The sequence below is a fragment of the Ochlerotatus camptorhynchus genome, unplaced genomic scaffold (genome assembly GCF_037179485.1).
Source record: "Ochlerotatus camptorhynchus isolate MF236.1 unplaced genomic scaffold, CSIRO-AGI_Acam_v1.1 ptg000246l, whole genome shotgun sequence".
Taxonomy (NCBI): domain Eukaryota; kingdom Metazoa; phylum Arthropoda; class Insecta; order Diptera; family Culicidae; genus Ochlerotatus; species Ochlerotatus camptorhynchus.
Window position 1 is genome coordinate 903,330 of NW_027040736.1, and position 21,378 is coordinate 924,707.

Genomic DNA, 21,378 nt, shown 5'->3' on the forward strand with positions numbered 1-21,378 from the left:
AATATTTCAGAAACTTCACAGAAGTCCAAAGAATTTCAGGGAAATGTAAAGGTGTTTACGAGAATTCTATTTATTTCCCCGCTGAACCGAGGTCTTCAATAGAACTAAGAGCTTTATGGAGACTTCGAGAACATCAAGACAGGTCAGATAATCAAAGGGCAGTTCAAATAATTTCAAGGAAATATTAGAAACCTTAAAGAAGTTTCGAGAAACTCAGTGAATTTCCAAAAACTTCAGCAAAGCTCCGAGAGAATTCTTGGAAATTTTACGAACATCCGGAAAACATGAGAGTATTTTAAGGGTGTTATATCATGAAGATTTCAAGAAATTAAAAAAAATACGATTTTTTTGATTTGTTTAAATTTATTTCTTACTGAAGATTAATCCACTGTTAATCTTTAAAGTTCAAAGTGTGAATGTAAATAACAAGAAAAATTAAATGGTTGTATTTTAAAATTCATTATTTTCTTTATAATATCCTTAGTAAGAATTTTTTTAAATTCTTTGAGACTTCCAGGTAGTTTAAGGAAACAAAAAAAATCCTGAGGATTCCCTGTTTTCCAGATTTTTGAAGTTAGTAGACACCGTGACTAATATCGTGGGTTTGGTTATAAACTTCCTATTGAATCTTTCGCTTTAAAGGATCATATCGTACATATCATATCGTGTTTATGAGATAGTAATTGAATAAGTCTAAAACATCAAAGATTTATTTGATGCGCCTTCTCTTAGGTCACTTTTTAGTCGCTATTTTTACAACTATAGGTCACTTATTTATTCAACATGGTCACTAAAATCACTATTTCTCACAGCAGTGGTCGCTACCAGCTCTGGTATTTGCACATAAAAAAAAACTTCATTGAAAATTGGAAAAGTATTTATTTGAGCAGATTCGTACAATTATTTTCTATCGATTGGTGTATTTGAATTTTTATTTCATCTATAAATTACAAAGTTATACGCGTTCAAAACCTAACACCTTTTCGTGACGGTTTCAAGTATCGTACCAAGCGTAAAATGGAATCGTTTACGTCGGAATCATCGATGCTTCTGTGATTAGGAAGAACTAAATTTTTGATCTTTTTTTTCTCAGATAAATCAAAACGTAATTCTTTTTCCGGGCGGTAAACCTCCCGTTAAGAAGATTTTGAAGGCAGCTTGGAAGCTCATGCTAGACGCTTGCCGGTTGCTCCGCTTGTTTAAGAATTCATAAATTATAGAAAAAATATGGTTGTATTCAAAATGTTGTTCCATCCTGCGGGAGGGCAATATTGAAAAAATAATCGCGTAAAAACAGAATTAAGTGTACTGAAAATTGAACAATGAAAGCTGAAAACAGGTACTGTCAACTCTGCCTAACTCGACTTTCTCCCATATTCGATAAAAATCCTGATTGTTTTGACTACTTTTCCTATACAAATATCCTGAATCTACCTCCTTTACTTGATATCCTTCCTTACTCCATTTTCCTGTGATAATCGATTTAGAGAGAGTTGACTGTAAATGTAAATCAAAAACTGAATGCTGTATGTTGAATCTAAACTGTACTACTTAGCTTATGAACCAAAATTAGGAGGATTAATCCACAATTTCAAAGGGAATGTTCTCGTCTTCGCTGAACACTTCAACCCTTGAGAAAATGTTTCATTGCACCTCTTTCTCTCTCTCTCTCACCCACTCTCTGTCCAGTCATCGTTGTTAAAAGCTAGAAAAACTCCACCCGTCAAAATCATTGACGGCGCGTACCGAAAGGTGTTTGTTGTTTTTTCTCGCCACTTCACTCAATCCACTACTTCTTCTTCTTCTTCTTCTCACTTCCCTTCATCTTCTTCCTCATAGCCTCATCTTCTCCCAATTGCCCCCCAATCAACAGGGCCGCCGTCGTCGGTGAGTGCTCAAGAAGAAGGCATTTCCGTGTGCGCCCGCAAATCTTCCGCGCTGCGCCGTGCCATTATTGCTGGGAAGACTGAAGTTGGGTACCTCGACTCTACCCATCCATAGACCCACACTTGAAAAAAGCACAAATCTCAATCAAGGTGCTGGCGCGGTCCGCAGTAATGGTCGGTCTTTTTCTTTCACTTTACAATCCGCACGTTTAGGAAGAGCGCGGATTTGACACGCCAACAGCAACAGCAGCAGCAGCAGTGATTGATTGATCCACATAGCAGGTCAACGTGGAGCTTGATCCGCCCCGCTCTCCCCGTGCTGCGATTGCGATTAAGGCGAGAGAAGGTGGAGAAAGTGCAATATCAATTTCGTCTCAAGATTATCCCGCGCTTAAATTGAACCTTTCCATAGAGGTGCGGCGGCGGCGGTGGTGGCGGCTGTGGCGAACGCCGGGGTCTAATTTCAGAAACGGTCCAAATCGAGGCAAAAACCCTAATGATAATTACAACCGTACCGAACTGAGGAAAACCTAATCGCATCGCGTTGGGCTAGGAGAATGGGTGGAACGGGGAACCGAGCCTAAATTGCATTATGACGCCAAAAATTACACTTTCTAACTCACTTTGGATCCCACTCGGAGTGTGGACGTCGGTCGTGGATCGAATTGAGTTGACACGACGATGGGTGGATTAGATTTTCGAGAACGCCGTTTTCCCCCCCGGAGGAATTGAGTTAAAAATGGCGCGGAGAGCATTGCGGTTTTTGGACTCAGCAACAGCGGGGGCGCCATCTGGTGTGAACGAACGATACTGGAAGTGAGACTAAGATGGGAATAATGTGGCGGATAAATGATCCCCAAAAAAGGCCGAGCAATCGATTGTGAGGTTTTGCGGGGTGCTGTAATCCGAGATTTGAACGCGACACAGTGGAGAAACCACTGAGACCGTCCGTAAGTGGTCTGCGGGGTGGTGATGGAGTGGGAACTCTCGAACGGAGCTCATGGCAGGCAGCAGTGATTGGTGAAAGTCTTTCGAGGGTTCGACATGAGCTCTTGAATTTTCCACACACTAGTAATCAAGTTGTTAATTCTTGAAAACAATTGACCGCAAGCACATACGTGCGGCCGGTCGGTCGGTTGGGTGATCGTTTGGCGGAGAATCGAGGGTAATTGAAGTGTCAAGAGATTGCTACATTTCACGGCACATGACAGGGTAAAGTGTTGGAAAGTGCGAGCTGTGTGGCAGAAGAGGACTTTTGGGGCATCAAAGTGAGTGCCGGGCTTTCCAGATTTTGACGATTTTGATCAAGTGGAGCACTTCAGATAATCTCGTATGTACATGGGAAGGGGGAATTTAGAAATGTCAAGATTGCTCTATGGTGAGTGTTCAGGTCGGTCAGCTACATGGTTTTCCTGCTCTAACGGTAACTTTTTTTTCAGCCGATGTTGTCTTATAAACTGCCATTGAAACTAGAATAAATTCTCATTAAGATTTTTTAGAGATGGCAATTGTCATTCTAAAAATATAAACAAACAGCACATTTACTAACATTTTCACCTTTTCTTTATCGTTTCAGGTAATAACATCTTTACATGTTAGCATTACAACAAATTAGAAGTCATTTATTGATCGTAAGTATTTGTCATATGTTTGCTAATGAACTGATCTCACTCACTGTTCCGACGGTACTCTTCCTCTGCTGGCGTAAGCGACTTACTAATCCCAATAAAAGCCTTCTTTCTGTCCGCCAAATCATCCCATGATCACCCTTCTTTCATTATATTAGGCAGTCATACACCAACTGCAGAACAAGCCACTTCTTTCTTACAGCATCGACAATGTGCCCTCGTCCTAGAAACTGGGGTAATTTGAACCCCTCCCCGAAAAACGATCATTTACAACATGAACTCTGATCCACCACTCCTCGCGCTCGGCTAGAAAAAGACACAAGCCCGGTGAAACCCCCTCACAATCTAATCCAGCGGTTCTCAAACTTTTATTCACTGCGACCCATTTTGAGAAATTCGATAAGCTCGCGTGACCCACCAATTTTGAATACAGATGTTGTAAAGCCAAATGAACTTCCAAAATGGCTACTCAATAAAGCCTTCACTGCACATGCACTTCAGAATAGCCAGCGAAACGGGAAAACGGTAAATAACCGGGAAAAACTCGAGAATTCTATGGGAAAACCGGGAAAAATCCTCCTTGCCATCGCAATAAAATTCTCCTCAGATTCCCCCCAGATTATATTTGAAGTTCTTTTCACAACTCCCATGGAATTATTCTAAGAATCACTGTGAAATTCAATTAAGAAATTTCTTGGAATTCATCTCAGAATTCCTTGGGAAATTATCTCAGAATTATCTTGGAATCCTGGTAAGAACTCTCCTAGGATGTTTATCAGATTTTCCACGGCTTTGCTTTTGAATTGAACACTTTAAATTCTTTCGAATTCTCCTAAAAATTACACCTAGGTGTAGAGAAACCATTTAGAATTCTGTAGATTAGGTCTTATGTTGCAGAGTCTTGAAAATAGATCTTCCATTTCTCGGTGGTTTGCACCATCCTGGGATTCGGGAAATATTTATTTGATATCCTGGGAAGTTAATAAAGATAGTAAATTGTTTCATTCGATCAAGATTACAGATTTCTTCAAACAAGGGACACCAGATTTGAAGACATATCTTAATTTTGAAGACATTTCATGATTTGTGTAGTTGTTTGAAGACATGCGGCAGAAGATTTCCAATGGATTTTTTAAAATTTTAGGTTGGTAGGGTAGAGAACTACTTCGGCCTAATCGCCTATTTTGGGCCTATCGAGTAGAAAACTTTAAATAAATCCATGATTTCAGAGTTAACAAGTCAATTATGCGTTTGGTTCGATACTTTAGTTAATAAGCTTCCGAACGAAGTCAATGAGAACGCGTGGTATGAAGGTTTGCACCTGTTATTCCAAAAAAACAAAAGAAGCGGTCCGACCGAATCAATTTTTATCATCATCCGATAGGCTGAAGTGAATTCAGTGGCGTTTCAATGGCGTTTCAATGGCGTTTCAATGCGTTAGGCCGAGTTTAGAATCCATAGGCCGAGTTTGGTGTCAAGAAGCAGTGTTAGACTTTTGACAATATCTCAACGATTGGTTTCTCTTTATCAAATCTTACAGTACGTACGTATAGGTAAATAAATTTGGAAGCCATCAGTAATAATAACATTCCATTTGGTGCTAAACTGCGCTAGATTAAGAAAGACTAGGTGCGGGTTGTGCTTAATAGGCCGGAAATGGGGTAGATAACCCTATATGAAGATTTTTGATAAATAAATAAATGAAATTTTTGACTTCATATTTTAAGCACCTTCCTGAATATGTCGAATATGAATACCCAAGTAACGTTTCAAATTTATCGTGGTTTTAAAGTCTAAATCATGGTCTTCAGAACCCTCATAAAACTAGTTGGGTAATGTAACCAAAATCGGATATTTCAGAATAAAACTTGATCCACTTGATTCACAGGACTTCAATGAAATCTTCGATTATTTTTGTTCATTAATTTATTTGATAAGGCGCAATCGAATTAACTTTACAGAGCCGAGGATTCTTGTTCACTATACAAAACATCTTAAAACTATAGTCAATAATAGGTACAAAATAACAAACACTTTATCTTCCGCTATCAAATAAGCCTTCTTTTAAGTACAGCCTGACCGATCTACTATCTTGAGAGAGCCAATTTAATTTTTGACCCATTAAAGATCTTCAGATTTCCTTATCAACCTCTATTAACTAATATTCGATCAACCAGCAATCTTGAGAGACTATCTGGAGACGTCATTTGAATTTTATGATCAGTTGAACATCTTAAGAATAATAATTGATCAACCTGAAGTCTTGAAAAATATGAAGAGGGCTTTAAATCTCCGACCAGCTGTATATCCTTTAAATACTCTCTAATCAAACTTCCGTCTTGGAAGGATGTCTGAAAGATGTCATTTGAATGTTTGAACAGTTACAGACCTTCAGAACATTAATTTATCAACTTGAATAGTCTTGATTAATATCCAGAGAACTTTATTGATATCTCATCGAAAATCCGTGAAGGTCAACAAAGTTATTTAACATTTCACGACGCTTCCTGAACTTATATGAAGATTATTGTATTTTCAAGAACTTAAAGCCTCTATGAAGTTTCCTGAATAAGTGGAATGTTCGACGAACTCCTGGGATTTTCCATCAACAGTACTTCAAAGATTTTTCCAAAGCTTAAAACTTTTAATTTTTTCATAGCTATAACTGAATTTCTGCCCAGCTTGCTGAACTTGAACGAATTTCAAATAATTCTTCGAGGCAAATAATCATCTACAAAGCTACCTTAACTTCTAAAAAATGAGCTTCTACATAGTTCTCTGAACTTATTAAAATTCATAATTGTTTTTTCGATCTTATAACATCCCTCAACTTCTCCCGCCTTCTGAAACTTTTCTAGAAATTTACCTGAACATATTGACGAAACAGGGCTCCCCAAGTTGCACAGTTTCCTAACATGATACGCAATTTCCTGAGCTTCTACGAAATTTCTGGAAAAACCAACAAATTTTACCGAACTTCTAGAAAGTTAGCCGAAATTTTTCGAAGTTTCCTGATCTTTTACAAAATTTACTGCACTATAATAAAGTTTCCTAAACTTTTAGGATTTTCGATGATTTTCTGCAAAGTTTCGTGAAGTTCTACAAAGTTTTCTGAACTTCTTTGGAATTCCATAAACTCATTATAACCACTAACGAAGTGCCCTGCAATTAAGAGAAGGTCCAGGAACACTTTTATGAAGTTTTCTGAAATAAAACAAGGTTTCTCAAACTTCAGCAAAGTTCCCCAAATAGATGTTCCCACTTCTATGAAGTTTTCCCAAATTTTAACAAAGCTTTCTTAATTCATACGAAATTCTCTGAAACTCTGTGAATTTCTCCGAATGTCTGCTAAATATCCTGAATTACTACGCTCTTCCCTGAACATCAACAGAGTTGCTGAAATTTTACGAAGTTCGATGGAATTGACGAAACGGTTCCTGAACATCAACGAAGTTCTCCGAAATTCTACAAGAATGTTAGGTTTAGGTTCACAAAATTTCGCACTTCTACGAAGTTCACTGAAGTTGTACAAAGTCCGCTGAGCACTCTTAGAATTAACTGAACTCCTATTTACCCCGTAACGTGGGTAGACCGCCTTTTCGCGGTAAGTTACGGGATGTAAGATCTACCGCCGATTCCTAGTCCTGACTACTTCAAACTAGGGGAACAGGATTTTTCAGTAATGAAAGGAACACATCTTAGTCCTTGTTACTTTTAATGCCTTGTTGATAGGGACAAGACTCGGCTTTGTCCACCGAGGATGATCTTGAAACAAGGAGAAAAATGAGTTAGTTAGTCTTTATCTACGTGATTCCTAATTTTCTATTCGTTGTTCTCTAGTTTGAAGTGGTTAAGACTAGGCTTCTGATGCATGGTCATTATCGGTGTTATTCCTTAATTGTGTTGCTAAGGAATCCAATTTTGACTGACAAAGGGGCGCGCCTTTGGAGTGTGTGCTCTCGCTCTTCGAAAGGTATAAATAGCGGGACCTTTAAATAAGAGTCGAATCCTTGCGATAAATGCAAGAATGGCAACTGTAAAAAAATCGAATACTTCATAATTTCTTAATAGTGATGGACTAGTACGACATGCACTAAACTAAGGACACGGGATATACTACAATAGATAAAAATACTGGTCGCAGTGGTGTTAGGTCCCGAACAGATAAAAAAAAACTCCTATTTGCTATTGCCTATTGCCATAATTTCAACGAAGTTCCCTAAACTTCCACGAAGTTGTCTAAAATTCTACAAAGTATCCTGAAGATCTATGAAGTTCCTTGAAGTTCTATAACAGGGTCTGGAGTTTTACGAAGTTCCAAGAACTTCTATGAAGTTCTCTGAAATCAAATGAATGGCTCTTGACTTCTAAGAAGTTACCTGATGTGACGTGATGTTATGTTTGTCAGCCAAATTTCACAATAGTCCATTCAGATCATGATGATTGTGGTGGATGATTTCTGATGTATTTGTCAAAACTATTTTACCGTGCTTGATGATTGCATAGATTACATACTAACGGGTATAGGTAATTGGGGCCTCCCTTAGCTCAGTCGATAAAGGCGCAGCTACAAAGCAAGACTATGCTGGAGGTGGCTGGGTTCGATTGCCGGTCTGGTCTAGGAATTTTTCGGTTGCAAAATTTCTCGACTTCCCTGGGCATAGAAGTATGATTGGACTTGCCACACAATTATACCAATGCAAAAATGGTACAGGCATCGAAAGCTCTCAATTAACAACTGTGGAAGTGCATCTTAGAAGACTAAGTTGAGAGCACGCAATAAGCTAATATGCGATATGCAATAAGCTTGAAATGCGAAGAAGAAGAAGAAGAAGAAGAAGAAGGGTATAGGTAATGCATATCTGTGAACGTAAGAAATGGTTAGACAATAACAGCGAGGGAGAGCTATGCAAACCAATATAGAAATCGGCGACATATAGAAGTTCCTCCGGAAGGAGTAAGCATTTTACAAGATTCCACTAGCTAATCTAAGCAAGGAATCTAGAAACTGCAAATAGTGAGTCTTTTCATCAGTCGAGACTAGCTTTATAGCGTACTTTCAATCGTCTTTCAGTGTACAGTGTACAGTGTATCTCAAAATTGATCGTACAGCGGTATTTAAATTTTAGAAAAACGGCTCTAAAAGCACAAGTTAAAAAGATACGTCTCTGTTTTTTTAGCAGCTGACTCAGCATACATTTATCAATTATTGTCGCAGTATTAGGCATATTTGGTTGATTTTACAAAAAGTTAGAGCAATTTAAGGAACACGCCTTTTTTCTTGAAAAACCTCTTGAAATAAAATGATCATAACTTCTTGAAATTTTGCTCATTTTTAGTCGTAGTAAGGATCATTCATATGCCACTAATTTTACTAAAATTCGTCCACTAGGTAAAAAGTTGAAAATCGAGCGTTTTACTAAAATAAATCTAACTGCATACAGGATCTTCCAGTAAAGGGGAAGGTTCTCTACCCGATCACGATCGATTACGATCCGGTGGAGAACTATATCTACACGTCGGATGATGGAACGAACGCGATCAAGAAGGTGCGACCAGATGGGACGGGAATGGTCAAGGTGGTCAACACGGAGATTCAAAGTCCGAACGGTCTAGCGGTGGATTGGTTGGCTGTACTGGACACGGGAACCGATCGGATACAGGTTGGTCGGTTGGATGGTTCCTTCCGAAGGGTGTTGATCTACGAGCAACTGGAGGAACCACGAGCGATCGCGTTGGCGCCCACACTGGGCTGGATGTTCTAGAGCGATTGGAGCGAGAAGGATCCCAAGATCGAGCGGGCCTCGTTGGATGGGACCGAGTGGCAGAACCTCGGCTGGCCGAATGGAATAGCACTGGATGTAGAAGCGCCAACATGGACGGTTCGGGAAGGAATATTATCCTGTCAGATAATCTACCGCATGCCGTTGGATTGAGCATTTTGGGCGACGTCCTGCATTGGACGGATTGGCTGTGCAGGTCGATTGATCGTTCGGTTATTGTGGAAGCATTTCCGGATTTGATGGGACTGAAAGTGGCCACGTTGAACGAAGCAAAGGGCAGTAATCTTTGTGGTGTTCGCAATGAAGATTGCTCCCAGTTGTGCCTTAATCGACCGAGAGATTGCGTCTGTAGATGCCAGATCGATTACGAGTTGGATCGCGATAACCGAACTTGCTTCATACCATCGGCGTTCCTTCTGTTTTCGAGGCACGACACGGGAAGTATTGGAAGGATTTCCGGAGCGTGACCAGATGACCGGCTAAACTTCAACAGCCACGTCGAATATGTCTGTGAGAAGGCTTCGAAGGCCATCAACGCGATAGCAAGCACCATGCCGAACAACTCTGGTCCCAGCAGTAGCAAGAAGCGTCTTTTGGCCAGTGTGTTGTCGTCGATACTGAGCTATGGAGAGGTCCAGCCTGGGTTGTAGTGCTGGAAACGAAGCAGAACCAAAATAAACTGACAGTACGTTCCGGCTCATGGCTCATGAGTTTACATAGAAATCGATCTCAAATATTTTTGTTTCATCGATAGGATTTTCTGCGTTTAGTTCATTTATATTAAAGGCTCAATCACATTAGCATTACGGAGCAAATAATCCATTGTTTCGTATAAAAATTTACTTAATTATTGGTCTAGTAGGATTTGGACACTTATATTTGATGTTCATGCAATTGGCTTTGCGTATAGTGATTTGCTTTAGAATAGGGAATTTAGTTGATTATATGACACACAAAAACCGGTTCTATAAAGAAAAACAAAACTAGTAGACTTCCCCAACACCATTTTCACACAAGCGATGCTCATCATTCAAATTCTCTTGTATACAGTCTCAAGTGTTCTGTTCAAGATCCTTGACTATTTACTTTCAATATATCATAGCAATAATTCCATGCATAAATCAAAAATATCTGTCAGTTGATCTCATAATCAGTTACCAAATATGCTTCGTTGTTTCATTACGCCACCTAGTTAGGAGATTTTTATTTATATAAAAAGAGCCCATTTAAATTCAGTTAAGCGCACAGCAACAATTAATCAGAATAAATGGCAAACGAAGGGAAGAGATATATTTCATAAGATGTGAAAGTTCTGGATTCAAATCCTGCTACTGACAGTCCAAGAAAGATTTGAAGGAGTAAAAGTACCTCAAATTAAAAAAATCCCGGAAGACACGTGATCCCAGGATTTATAAAATTATTTCCCGGGACTCGGGAATCCCGGGAATCGTCAAAATCCCTCTGGAAGCTCTACTTAAAAACATTCCGAGACCAAAATAGCGTTTTTAAATCTAGGATCTTGTAAAATTTCCAAAATTCCACGTCTTGAGCATTTTTCTGAATTTTAGTAAAATAGGATTTTTTTTATATTCTAAATCAGAGTGGCCAGCGAGTCGGAAAAACCGGAACATAATCGGAAATTTGAAAAATTACCGCGAAAGCCTGGAATTTATCGGGAATTTTACTAGAAAACTGGGAAAATAATCCAATTCAGGGGTTCAATTTGAAATCAAAATTATCATGACAATTTATTCACAATTCCCATGATGTGAGTTCTAGAATCAACTTGTTATTCTTCTCTGAAGTAACATGGAATTTTTCATATACTAACCAGAAAACTCTCCTCGAAAGTATCTTTGAATTCTCTTAGGAAATTTCCTTAAAACCCCTTCTAAGAATTTCATAGGAACCCTTCATAGAATTCCCTTCAACCTATTCTGAGAATTCTATTTCTTTGAAATTCTTCTCAAAATTTTCTTTTAAATCTAGCCAAAACTCTAAGCAAAAATCTTTTGAAATTTTCTTCCGGAAACCCTGAGCATTTTTAAGAATTTCTTTCGAATTTGGAACCAATTCTATTGGAGTTCTCTTATGAGTAGCACTATCCCTTAGAAATCATCCTCAGGAAACTCTTAAAATTCTTCTTGAATTATAATCAGAATTCTCCTTTAAATTCATCTGCCATTTTCTTCACAATCCCCATAGACTTCTCTGTATGCCCATTAGTCCTGAAATTTGGGTAAATTATAAGTATAAGCGTATGAAAACGCGCATGAATTCTCCTCAGAATCACGTGGGAAATTTCCTTGAAGCTTCAACTTCTTTTGAAATCTTCTAAAATGAAGTAATGCATTTAATTAAAAACTTCCTTTCTTTTCCAAAGAAATCTCTTCAAATTCTACTATCAATTTATTATGTCTACATCTTAGAATAATGTTGGAATTCTGCTCAGAACTTCTTTTGGATAGGGGAAACGGCCTATGGATCTAAAATTGGGCCCATCGCTAAAAATCTGCTACATGAACGCGTCATTGGGACAGTACTAATGGATATTTTTGGTCGCTATTGAAAATTTAGTCGATTGCTGAATGTATGTATGGGCCCAAATTAGGGGAATTTAGACCGACATTACATCCATTTCCCCTTGATTCCTTTTAAATGTTACTTAAAATTCCTGGCTTTGTCCTCAGCATTCTATAGAATGTTTCTAATAACCCTTAAAATTCTTCCAAGTCTCACAGCTTTCTAGTCTTAGACTCTACACAAATGTCATAGTGCCAGAATCTCGGCATCTTCTAGGATCGCAATTTTTTTAAAGATTTATATTAGTACAGGCAACGGAGTGAAGACACATTTCCTTGATCCGAGATCTCCAAAAATTGTCTCCAAATCTCATTTGTATAAAGTTATTTTTTTTTTCTTTTCCTATTCAGCTAGATAGCATTTGGTCTAGTGACCTTAAGGCATAAATCTGTTGGAATTCTGGTTAGAATAATCATGAGATGCTCCTAACAACTCACAAGAAAATACCATTAGAACTCTTCTCGTACCTTGGAATTCTCTTTGAAATTCCCTTGAAACTCCCCTAACAGTTTCCTCGGAATCCTCCATAGGATTCCTTTAGTATTATGCTGAGAATTGAATTCCTTTGAAAATAGAATATACTTGAAATAGACTAAAAAATAGACTAGACTTGAAAACTTTCTTCAGGAATCCACCAAAGTTTATTTCTTTATAAATTATGCTCAGAACATCCTGTTAATTCTTTTAATGATTACCTTTGAATTCTCGCCAAAATTCCTTTGGAATGATTTTTAAAATTCACTTGCGAATCTCCTCATGATCCCCATAAAATTCAACTCAGAATCACGTAGAAATTCTTCTTGATGTTCTTTTCAGAACTCCCATGGAATTATTTTTAGAATTAGATAGGAATTCTATTCAGAAATTTTATTTCCCTCCTCATAATTTCCATGGAATTCATCTCAGAATTCCTTAGGGCATAATTTCAGAGCTATTTTGGAATTCTGGTCAGAACTCCCTTAGGATGTTTGTCAGAATTTGGTAGGGGAAATGACGGCTTCGGCATGCCAGACTATTTTCGGCAACCCAAATTGAAACACTTTTTTCACTGGATTTTCTTACGAAAACACTTCGCTGAATGCATGCAAACGATTCTTTATGCTTTTAGTTTCAATTTGACTATATTTTTACCACTGAGAAAAAGCAAGGTTTTCTTGAAATGAAACACACGCACTACAAATTGTAGCTGATTTCGAGTTGCCGATAATAGAACAGCAGATTTACATGCAGTTCAAATGGAACGGTTGCCGAAGAAAAACTGGTTGCCGACAATACTCGCTCTCACTAGAGAAGATTGGAGCTTTGTAAAAGCGTTTCAAAACAGTTTTTGACAAATCTTTCGACTAAAATTGTTAGAGCAGCTGGCAGCAAAAGATTGTAAACAAACCAATACTGCATATGTGTGCGTTCCTTAGAGAAAAAGGCTATAGAAAGAAGGTCGCTGCTTAGGTTGCCGAGAATACGTAAATTGCCCTAGTTATTTTGCTGAGCATTTCTCTTGAATTAACACTTTAATGCCTTTTAAATTCTCCTAAACAATCCATAGGAATTATCCTCAGATTTCTATGATATTTGTTTTAATTAATGAAGCCATGAGCCTGCCTTAACTCAGTCCGTTAATGCGCAGTTACAAAGCAAGACCATGCTGGAGGTGGCTGGGTTTGATTCCCGGTCCGGTCTAGGAATTTTTCGGGTTGGAAATTTTCTCGACTTCCCTTCATACTCTATTGTACTTGCTACACAATTATACTGATGCAAAAATGACTCGAAAGCTCTCAATTAATAACTGTGGAAGTGCATCTAGAGCACTAAGTTGAGAGCACGCAATAAGCTAATATGCGATAAGCAATAAACTTAAAATGCAAGGAGGAGGAAGAAGCCCTGAACCTTCTTCCAATTTGCAATATCCAAATTCCTCAATCCCATATTTAAAAAAATCTCAGTGCTCCTAAAAAATCTCAAAGCTTCTGATTTTTTTAAGATTTTTGCTAGTTCAAACTACGGAATGTTCACACATTTTCTTACTCCAAGATCTCCAACAAATTTTCCTAGATTTGTATCAAGTTAAGGATTTTTTAAACAATGTCTTAATTCGATCTCTCACTCTTTACAATTCGGCTTAACGTCCCATTCAGCTTAATAGCGTTCGACCTAGTGACCTTAAATATATTGGTTATCCAAAAGTAAATTATACTTTCGAGATAGCTTTACTAAGCTCGAGACCTCTAGACCGAACGCTATTGAGCTGAATGGGTTATTAGACCGAATTGTAAAGAGTGAGAGATTGAATTAAGACATTGTTTAAGAAATTATTATCAAGGACATATTTCTTATACTCACTGCACATTTGAGGATCACATCCAGTTGACTTACACGCTGGACTGACAGATTCATAATTATTATTATCTGACCCATAATTGTGGGATGACTGTAAACTGGATGTGCAATGGATCGAAACATTGCAACGATTAAAGATCAATGATTTATTTTATAATATTCGAACTATTTTGTTGTGTATACTTTCATCTTTATATTTTTTTCCAGTAGTTTTGCTATGGAAGATAATCTACCAGAACCGGGATTTTTTTTAGATTTGACCCGGGAAATCCAGGAAAAAAACCGGCAATTTCAAAATCAAAATTCACTGAAATGAAATGAAATAACAGCTCCAGCAGCTACAAAGCAAGACCATGCTGGAGATAGCTGGGTTCAATTCCCGGTCCGGTCTAGGAATTTTTTCGAGTTGGAAAATTACACGACTTCCCTGTGCTTTGGAGTACGATTGTACTTGCTAATGTGCGATAAGCAATAAGCTTAAAATGCAAAGATGGAGAAGAAGAACAGCTTTGAAAATTCCAAACAATTAACCTATTAATTGCAAAATCGGCATTGAAGTTCGTAAATGATTTTAAAACGCTGAAATATTTAAGGAAGTAAGATTCCTGAATGTCTGAAACATTCGGAAATTGAGGAATGATGAACATCTAATTAGGGTGAATTTGGAATCCAATTCTGGAGGGAATTCAAAATTATCTTCCAAGTTAAAATAAATTAAATTTATTGTCAATACTGTATTGACATTTAGTCATACAGTAGTTCATAAACGAGATCATTTAAGATTTTTAAAGAAGTATAAGAAAATTCCCATGCTTAAGACCAAGTTGTCCGTATATCCTAGACCGACCGGTGCGACGCGATCCATAGATTGAGAAACACTGATCTAACCTAAAGTGCCCCTCCATCCGTCCGTCCGGATTTCTGCGCGCTGACGTCGAGTGTGTTGTTCTACTAGAGATGATCCGTCCGTCCGTTGATTTGCTTCCTCTGTGGCTTAATTTCCACTCTTCTTCGCGGGATCATTATTCACAAAGTTTGGGTCGCGCCGACCTTAAGAGTTGGCTCAAATTACAACAAGAACACACACACACACACACGCACACCTCCCGCAAACACTCATCAACGAAAACACCGACCGAATAAAAACCTATCTATATTTAAGAATGAAAGTACCCAGACGGTTAAATTGAACCTAGAAAAAAACCTCCTCTACTCTGTGAAACACGCACCGTTTGAAAACGACAACAAACAAAAACTACAACCGTGCTCATATAGAGCGACGCGAAAACAGAGACCGCGTCCGCTCGTCCGCACCATCCGTCTTGCTCGCGACCCCGGCAATCACCAATTTACCCACGGCCCAATCAAGATGTTTTCGTTGTTGCCTTTTTGTTTTGTTCGTTTTCTCGAGCTCGAGCTGTTTAGGCTTGCTCTGCTTTGAGTAAAAATTTCAAAACTTCCTCTTCGGTCGGACCTCGTCGCCGCCGTCGTCGTTGTCGTGCCCTGCCTAAGCATCGAACTGAGCATCATCGGCGCTCTGAGGGTGTAGATGATGAAGATCCTCAGCGGCAATGTCAGGGTGCGGTGAAAGCTGAAGATTTTCAAATGGGTTTTTTTGTTAACTAGGATTTCAAAATTTGTCTGTATGTATTTTTTTTGCAAAAGGGGATTTGGAAGTAGGGTAGAGAACTACTTCGGCCTAATCGCCCATTTTGGGCCTATCTAGCAGAAAACTTCAAATAAATCCATGATTTCGGCGTTAAGAAGTCAATTATGCTTTTGGTGCGATAATTTAGTTCAAAAACTACCGAACGAAGTCAATAAAAACGCGTGATATGAATGTTTGCACCCATTATTCTCAAAAACAAAAGAAGCGCACCAACCGAGTCAATTTTTATCTTCATCCGATAGGCCGAAGTGAATTCAATGGCTTTTAAATGGCGTTTTAATGCATTAGGCCGAATTTAGAATCCGTAGGCCGAGTTCGCGTTCAATAAGCAGTGTTAGATTTTTAACGATATCTCAACCATTTGTTACTCTTTATTAAATCTTACGGTACGTACTGAAAGATAAGTACATTTAGAAGACATTTGCAGTGAAGGCAGGGTGTCCATCCAACCGGAAAATCCGGGAACAAACCGGGAATTTGGAGTTGCCGGGAAAAATCCGAGAAAACCCAAATCGCACCGGGAAATATCATTAAGTAACAAATTTGGTTTATCATAGTCTTGTAGGCCATAATTTGGTCTTGAAGAAACATTTAAACCTTTATAAAATTTGTAATGTTACTTGAAATCAATCAATTTTATATCATACAGGGGAAATGGCTCTAATGTTGGCCTATGGATCTAAGATTGGGCCCATCGTTAAAAATCTGCTATTTATCAATTTTATCTAGATGAACGCGTCATTGGCACGGTACTAATGGATATTTTTGGTGGCTATTGAAAATTTAGTCCATTGCTGAATTTATGTATGGACCCAAATTAGGGGCATTTAGGCCGACATTACATCCATTTCCCCTACATAATTATATTCTTTTGTTTAAACATCTGTTAAAGTATCAAAAATCCCCAAAATTACAAAAACTCTATTCTTTTCTTTCACTCACATTATGTTCGCACACAGGGCAAACGGTAATTTTGCCGTTGTTTCTACCACAGAGTAATTTTTGAGAATTTCTGTTGGTGTCATTTGAAGAAAAATGTTTGAATTCCTTTGCTGCAATTTTACGAGTGAAGACATTCTAGTATAAAGCCTGAGCGAGACATATTTTGTTACGAAGCTACTTGAATATAAGAAACAGATTCATGCCAATAAATAAATGTCCAATCTCAAACTCCTTACATGCTCCATCATGCTTGGCATGCAAATGTTAGACACCGGACACAATCAACGAACTAAGATGATTGGTCCAGAGATAAATTGAAAATAATTTCGAACGGAGACTTAAAATGCTCAAAAGTGAAAATCGGACAATGTTTCGATTAACCTGTAAAATATCTTCAAGACAATAATGAAAATGAGAATGATAAATATGTTGGTAACACATCTTTGTATTCCACAAAATGTTGTTTGACTTATAGATCTTTAATATCTATACTCCAGGAAGAAAAGAATATTGCGATTCTCCTGTTCAGGTGCAATTAAGGTGAAAGTAAATCGGATTAGAATGACTCACTTCATCGATTGTTTTTACAAAATAACGCAGCGCTCAATCGAAAAACCTCTTTCGTGCAAAATTAAAGAACTAAAATTGCTATCTCTAGCCATAAAATTGCTATCTCTATCCATTTTCTAAGTTCAATTTTAGGACCACAATCATAGTGGTCGCTAACTTTGCTCATCAATTACGCAAGTATTTCGTTTGAAAGGTCATATTTTACTCCCTTAGATCGTTTCAAAATATTTACATAGTTGAAGATGCTAAATTCAAATCACAGGCTAAAGTGGTAATTTTTATACGATAGATGAGGAGATGAAAGTATAGAATTGTTAGTTCCGTTAGAGTACGGCAGTGTGAAAATTGCATATAGAGAGTAGAAAGCGAGCAAGGACTAACGTCCTAACGCATTGAAACGCCATTAGATTTTCTTCGTCCTAAGGATAAACGCTAGGATTCGCTAGGCGCTCCTTCTTTTGTTTTGAGAACAATGAGCGTAAATATTCATACAATGCGCTCTAACAGGATTTATGTTGTAGCTAATGAACTAACGGATCGGAACAAGCCTTTTATTGATTTGTGCACGGTGAAATCATTGATATTATCGATAGAACGGAAATAGCCGATTACGACGAAGTAGCGCTCCACCCTATCTGGATATTTTAAAAGATAAATGGAACTATTTTAGAAATCACCCACCTTTGCCATTGCTAAATGAAGTATTTTTTCAAAACAAAACGTTCCTCAATTTTCACATGTTGTTTCACAAGTGTTTGAGGATATTCTGCGAAAATTTCAGCCTATTTGATGAAGGTGTTCTGTTATATTATCTTGGTATTTTCAAAGATAATAAGATAAATTGAACTATATCTTCAAATATCGTAGAAATCATCCACCTTTACCATTGATCAATAAAATAGTAGGACTACGTTTGTCATTTCTATATGGGGGTACACTTTGTGAAAACCGAAAATGGGACATGTAACAAAATTATAAAAGATTTTGATCGTTAATAACTCAGCTGCCCCTGGACCAATTTCAATAATTTTATTACCAATCGATCAGATATATTTCTACGCAGCTGTTAAATTTAAGAATGTGCACGAATGTGGAACTGTTGCTTTGATAATTAAAATTATCACCGATTGCCTGTGAAAAGCGATTTCCCTAACAGAGATTTCAAAGTTGAATTCCATTCGTTCTCACCAAACTGTGTTTATTCAATCACCGCGGTTTGTCTCCAGCACACTATGAAAGGCTGCCTGCAAGCAGCACCGCTATTGATCGGAATCAGTAGCTCCTTGTGAAATGCTGTGGGTCATCTATGCCAAGTGCGTCATACTAAAGAGTATAAACAGAGAGAACCTCGCTCAAATTCCTATTCCTACACAAAACACAATCTCCTGCTGCAGTTAACAAATAAGGTTTATTATATAAGACCACGTAGTCCTACGTCACCGTTGCGTACAACCCCATAAGGCAGTCCCTTGTAGTTTTTTATACTAATTTGATCTTCAAAGTTAACAAGTTGTTTCACAAGTATTTCGTGATATCCTGTGAAAATTTCAGCCTTTTTGATGAAGGTATTCTGTTATGTCTTGGTATTTTTAAAGATAATTAGATAATTCCATGAACTTCGGCAGAACTTCTCTGAACTTCGGCAGGAGTTCCCTGAATTTTGACAGGCCTTCCCTGAACTACACCCAACCGAGGGATGTAAGATTCGCTTACAATTATGTGGGATTCATCATCAGAGGATGTTAGTGGAGACCGCATGAACCGAGGATGCGATATACCTAGCTGCGGTCCAATGCAAGAAAATTGGAGACCGAAAAATGTAGAGTGTATTAGTGAGGTAAATTAGTTATGTCGAAAAAAATAGGAATCCGATTGCCGACTGGACTCGAACCAAGAACGCTTCGATTAGCAGACCTGTGCTTTCTCCACTGCTCTCTCCATGCTCCTGAATATGGATAGCCTAAAAGCAAACAAGAAGCGCTCATTTTCTCGCATACTCGACTTCGTATGCTTTTTCTGCTGGAGAGATTCGAGGCAAGTGTGTGCGTCGTTCTACAATGTTCTATAATGTGCGTCGTTCTACAAGCTTACTGGTATAGTCGAAAGCGTAGATAGAACACGAAATGAAAAAGACAAAAAACCATTACATCGCCTGTAAGGTCAACTTCTAACATTCGCTGCGATGTTCATGAACAGAGGATGATAGGAAACGGAACTAACATTCATTGTAATAGATTTTTACTTTGCGTGTACGGCAGAACTTCCCTGAGGTTCGACAGGTCTTCCCTGAACTTCGGCATGAGTTCCCTGAACTTCATCAGGACCAGGCAGGGAAAATCATTTACATTCATTTCATGCATTCATTTACATTCATTTGCCTCTAACTTTTTTCATCAACAGAATTCCACAAAATGATGTATAGAGCTTTTGTAGGTTTTGTTATTAGCTACAACTTTTGCCCATAACTCAAATCTGTATCTCTTATGCATCACTTACTAGAGCGGGCAGAACTTGTTACTGTTTTTCAGTGACTGCAAAATACATTCACTGAAAAACAGTAGTGGTTTCTGTTCGCTCTGGTTCGTCATGCAAAAGAGATACGGATTTGAGTTGTTAACAAAAGTTGTAGTTAATAACAAAGCCTACAAAAACTTGCAGAATTCTGCTGTTGAAAACAAATGAATGTAAATGAATGCACGAAATGAATGCAAATGATATTCCATGCCTGATCAGGACTTCCCTTATTTCCAAAAATTGAAATTAAAGGACTTCCCTGAACTCCAGCAGCCTTTCCCTGAACTTCGGCAGAACTTCCCTGAACTTCGGTAGAACTTCCCTGAACTTTGGCCGGACTTCCCTGAACTTCGGTTGAACTTCTCTGAACTTCGGCAGGAGTTCTCTGAACTTCGGCAGGAGATTTCTTTTATATGGCTTCCTCAAGCTAGGGTAATCCAAACAGTCAGTTTTGCATTTCCGTGAGAAAGCCATATAAAAGAAATCTCCATACGTACCAGTCGAAAAATCTAATAAATCACTTCGGCAGGCCTTCCCTGAACATTGCACAGTGGTCCAGAATGCAGATTTAGGTGGAATGATATGTTTTGAGCCTGAAATTGAATTTTTAGACTAAAAGTCTCTTCTACAAAGTTGTTCCTTATAGTTAGGCCCTCATTTTTATGACCATGAATTCTAGGGTGGTTCCTTTTATCATTAAAATCAAAAATCTAACTTTTTTGTTTGAATAAATAAAGGTATACATTCGTGGACAAAGTTATAGCTGAGCTAATTTCAAGCAATTTTGTAGAAAACAACTTTTTTGTATCTCTTAAATTGGCCAATTTAGAGCTATTTTCTTGAAATTGAGTTAGGGTGGCTCTTTAAAAAAAAAAAACAGTTTTTTTGCTCTAGTTTTTTATTTCGAGTTTCTCAGCAAAGGTGTCTTCAGATAACTTTTAGATCTGAGAATAACATACGCCCTTTCAAATGCCGTTAAAAACCCCAGAGATATTAACATTTGAAAAGTGCATATTTTAAGTATAAAAACGTCAATAACTCTTGATCGGCGAAAGATATTGACAAACTTTGTGTAGCAAAAATTTCCGCCTTCTTAAGATCTAAAAGTTATACAAAGACACCTTTGCTGAGAAATTCAAAAAAAGAAAACTAGAGCAAAACAACTGTTTTTTTAGAGCCACCCTAACTCAATTCAAGAAAATAGCTCAAAATCGGCCAATTTAAGAGATACAAAAAAGTTGTTTCCTACAAAGTTGCTTGAAATTAGCTCAGCTATAACTTTGTCCAAGAATGTATACCTTAATTTATTCAAACAAAAAAGTTAGATTTTTGATTTTAATGATAATAGGAACCACCCTAGAATTCATTGTCATAAAAATGAGGGCCTAACTATAAGGAACAACTTTGTAGAAGAGACTTTTAGTCTAAAGTTTCAATTTCAGGCTCAAAACATATCATTCCACCTA

General features: G+C 37.8%; 2 protein-coding genes across 5 annotated transcripts in view; both read left to right on the forward strand.

Moving 5' to 3' along the window:
- Positions 1–21,378, forward strand: part of LOC135704698 (uncharacterized) — a 397,828-nt gene that overhangs the window by 293,221 nt on the left and 83,229 nt on the right. For 2 of the 4 annotated variants that reach the window (XM_065226178.1, XM_065226179.1), the window contains one exon: positions 3,463–3,517. The exons of the other annotated variants lie outside the window; for them this stretch is intronic. The gene's annotated coding sequence lies outside the window, so the exon portion shown is untranslated. The remainder of the gene's footprint in view (positions 1–3,462; positions 3,518–21,378) is intronic. 4 annotated transcript variants of the gene reach the window in all.
- The window catches only part of LOC135704712 (uncharacterized), a 329,334-nt gene that overhangs the window by 51,557 nt on the left and 256,399 nt on the right, over positions 1–21,378 (forward strand). The gene's annotated exons all lie outside the window — the stretch shown is intronic.